Source organism: Solanum stenotomum, chromosome 2 (genome assembly GCF_019186545.1).
Source record: "Solanum stenotomum isolate F172 chromosome 2, ASM1918654v1, whole genome shotgun sequence".
Taxonomy (NCBI): domain Eukaryota; kingdom Viridiplantae; phylum Streptophyta; class Magnoliopsida; order Solanales; family Solanaceae; genus Solanum; species Solanum stenotomum.
In genome coordinates this window covers 9883672-9887422 of record NC_064283.1, presented here as the reverse complement: position 1 = coordinate 9887422, position 3751 = coordinate 9883672, and the positions used below count along the sequence as shown (strand labels likewise).

Below are 3751 nucleotides of genomic sequence, written 5' to 3'. Positions count from 1 at the left end.
CATTGCATTGTTTTGGATATGTTTGGATCATTGTATTGTTGTATTAAAGGGTTGTTATTAATTATAAAAAAAAAAGGGTGGGGTCAGTTGAAAGGGGAGTTAGAAAAACTTAGCCAATTAGATTTAGCTAAGATGGATTCGGCTAATAATTAAACAAGATAAATTGATATTAATTAATTAACGAGCTTCTTAATCTTAACAAAATAAAATAATTAATCTAATTATAAATTACTAACTAACAAAAAATATGCCAACTTAAAGTAAACTAATTTAATAAAATATTCAAGTAACAAATAAAATCTTTTTTGGGATGATTTTCGAATGTCATAAAATATACTAATTATATACAAAATTAAGTAAAAAATATATAATATTTAAAAATTATAAAAAAAGTGACGAAATTATTTAAAATAACTTGAAAACTCTATTTACTTTACTTTTTTTTTTATTTATAAAACTAATAATTTTGAATCATTTGAAATTGGAGAAACTCGATGATTAATTTATATTGTGGAGGGTCAAAATTAGGTGTCAACAAATATAACTGTCACGACCAGATTTCTCAAGTCGTGATGGCACCTACTATAACCCACCAGTAGGTAAGCCAACCCGTAACTCGAAACAACAAGTAATGAGTCTGAGGGTAGAAACTAAACAAGAGTAGACAAATAACAATATAAACAGGCGGAAGCAAACCAAAAACATATATACAAATAAAGATCCCTCCCAGAACCTGGAAGTCACTAGTACAGAGCTACTAACAAAATGAGTACAAGTCCCAAAAGTGGACAACAGAGACTGGACTGTCTCGAAAGGTAAAAGACAAGTCTATATATACAGATGGAGACTGAAATAGTACAAAACGTCGTGTGCTCACTCCCGTCTCCGGATCAGACTGCTCCAAGCTCGATCAACGCTGGCTACTAGTGCCCGGACCTGCATCACGAAATAGATGCAGAGCGTAGCATGAGTACCAAAACAACCGGTACCCAGTAGGCATCATAGGCCGACTGAACTTGAAAAGTAAAGGCAATATGAAAAGAAGGAATAACACAAACCGAAGTCAATAACTAAAATCTAACTAACAAGGGAATGCACACGAGTGTACAAAGAACTAACTAAAGTAATCTATAAGCTAACTACACCTAACTGGGCCCCCATAAGCCCAGAAGGTACACTCATGCGCAAGTTAAATAAAAACCCGAACGGACCCCCATAAGCCCGACGAGTACACAGAATAACTAAAACTAAAGAGAATTGTATAAAAGAACCCAAGAACGAAGAACATCGAACCAGAACCTCAACCCTAATTAGTAGAATCTGACAGTACGGAGGCCGGACCTCGAACCGGATGCTCACAAGAAATATCCAAGTAATCAATCACAAATATCAAGTATATGAGGCCGGAACTCTAACCGGAAGCTCTATATAAGTATCTGGGAAATAGAGGCCGGACCTTAAACCGGATGCTTTATATAAGTGCCAATGTAGCTGCTGAAAGAGTCCTAATCGATCCACACTCATAAATGTCCATGGAACGCCGTCCATACTTAGCCAATCAATGTAAGTCCTTGGAATCAAATCAAAAATCAAATTCAAATCGCGAAGTAGAACTAGTGTCGCCGATGTAGCTCGTGAAGCCGTAACATCGGGAAAAATAAGGATAACTATAGTCGGAGAAAGAGTATCGCCTAACTAAGGCCCAAACTATCAGACTCAAGTCTGCTACACCAGTCTACAAGGATTTAAGCCGGCCGAGCGACGTCGGGGCAAAACTGCCGTAACATCGGGAAAAATAAGGATAACTATAGTCGGAGAAAGAGTATCGCTTAACTAAGGCCCAAACTATCAGACTCAAGTCTGCTACACCAGTCTACAGGGATCTAAGCCGGTCGAGCGACGTCGGGGCAAAACTAAGGACTATTGGATCCGAATAATGTATTTCTAAGGCAAGCCCTAGTCAAACCTAAACTAAGGCCCAACATTCTTCAAATAAACAATAATTAAGCATGCAAGCACTCCACATATCGAGGAGGATCCGTTAAAAACACAAAGCATGCTCACAATTACCCGATAATTCCGAAAATAGGCCGAAAATATGATTTCTTAACACCTATGCAAGATTCAATAACTACCCAACGCAAATCCCAACTAATCAACATGCATTCACATTCTCGAGCTCAATCTAAGAGAGGAAAACCGTAGCCTACCTGTAGGCCGATCACACACGCTCCAAAATCACTCCTTCGGAGCTTTCCCTTTATGAACGGTCTCGAAACGCTTCCCCGCTATCAAAAATAGTATCACAACGTTAAAACGATCGTTTAGACACCAAAATCACAACAAACAGAGACGGGTCAATTTTGGAGTCAAAACGAGAATCGTGGGACCCGCGCAGGAAATTCCAAAATTAACCCCAAAAGTGGGTCCTAACCAGTTCCCCCAGCTCATGTCCCAAAATGGGACACAATTCGGGGCTCGGGAACAACACAATATCAACAAGCAACTAAAACCCAATTTTTCTCAAAAATTAGAAATGGGACAACAGCTAATTCAGCGTATTTACCAAAAACGGACGATCTACAGTAAAATCTAACAACACCACAATGTTCTTATCGAAAAACCACTCAAGATAGCCTAAAAAATCACCAAAATCGGATCTAAAATGGCTAAGAAAACAAGTCTCAAAAATTTCCAAAATCAAGCTCACAAAAGAGGTCTGGCAGCAGGTATTTTTCAAAAATTACCTCAAACGGGGACTCCAAATCACTATCCGAGCTCACCAACACGTTGCCCTCGAAAAATCTCACAACTTAGCCTTTTGAATCACCCAAATCGGTTGAGAGATGAGAGAGAGATGAGGGTTTGAAATTTGAGAAATGTTGCTGATTTTCTGCAATTTATTGCAGAAAATCTGCAACATTTCCAAAACTTAAAATCCCGACGGGGTGCTCCGAACTCATTCGGAACCCCGTGCACGCAAACGAGATATGCAACCATACCAAATTCGATATTTCAGACTCAACGGCGCAGTCAAAATTTCCATCAGAGGTCATTTCGATAAAAAGTGGGTCCCAGTTCCAAAAGCCCTTTTAAGTCAAAACCCACAAAGGGCTCGGAAAGATATCGAAAACCTCCAGACACAAAAGAAGGGTCAATGTAGACCAAACTCGACATTTCGGAGCTAACCACGCTGACGGAATTCTCATCCGAGTGCGTTTACTCAAAATGTTGACCAAAGTCAAACTTAAGCCAAAATTCAAAGGTTAAAACGCCTAATCGCACCGACTCACACTGAAAACCTCGGGAATCATGTCGACCATGCTACTAGCCTAAAATGACCCTTCCGGAGCTGATGAAATCGTCAGAATTGGATTCCGATGTCATCTTCTTGAACTTTTGATCGAAAATGATCGTTCAAGGTTCATAAGCTCCAAAACACAAAAACTCACACCAAGACCAAACGAACGACCAGGTGACCGAACTGTCAGTCTCAGCAAGTCATAAATGACTTGGGGTCGCTAAAGGAACGCTCTAAACGACACACAGAAGGCAAGACACAGAAATGACCAAGAGGGTCATTACAATAACATTACATATTTATATTTATATTTGGATAACAGTGACCAACTAATTAGGAGAAAATTGAGGGATTGATGTATTGTCCATTATAAAACAATATATTTAAGAAAATGTATTGTTAATTAGTTGCATTAGGAATTATTTTAAGTGCTAATTTTAGTTCATTTTT

General features: G+C 38.7%; 1 long non-coding RNA gene across 1 annotated transcript; it reads right to left on the bottom strand.

Moving 5' to 3' along the window:
• Positions 1-665: 665 nt before the first annotated feature.
• LOC125856478 (uncharacterized) lies at positions 666-2873 on the bottom strand. The gene is made up of 3 exons (XR_007445526.1): positions 2748-2873; positions 2211-2288; positions 666-936 (listed from the first exon to the last, which is right to left on the bottom strand). It is a non-coding gene; the product is annotated as an uncharacterized LOC125856478 (long non-coding RNA).
• Between the last annotated feature and the right edge of the window lie 878 nt (positions 2874-3751).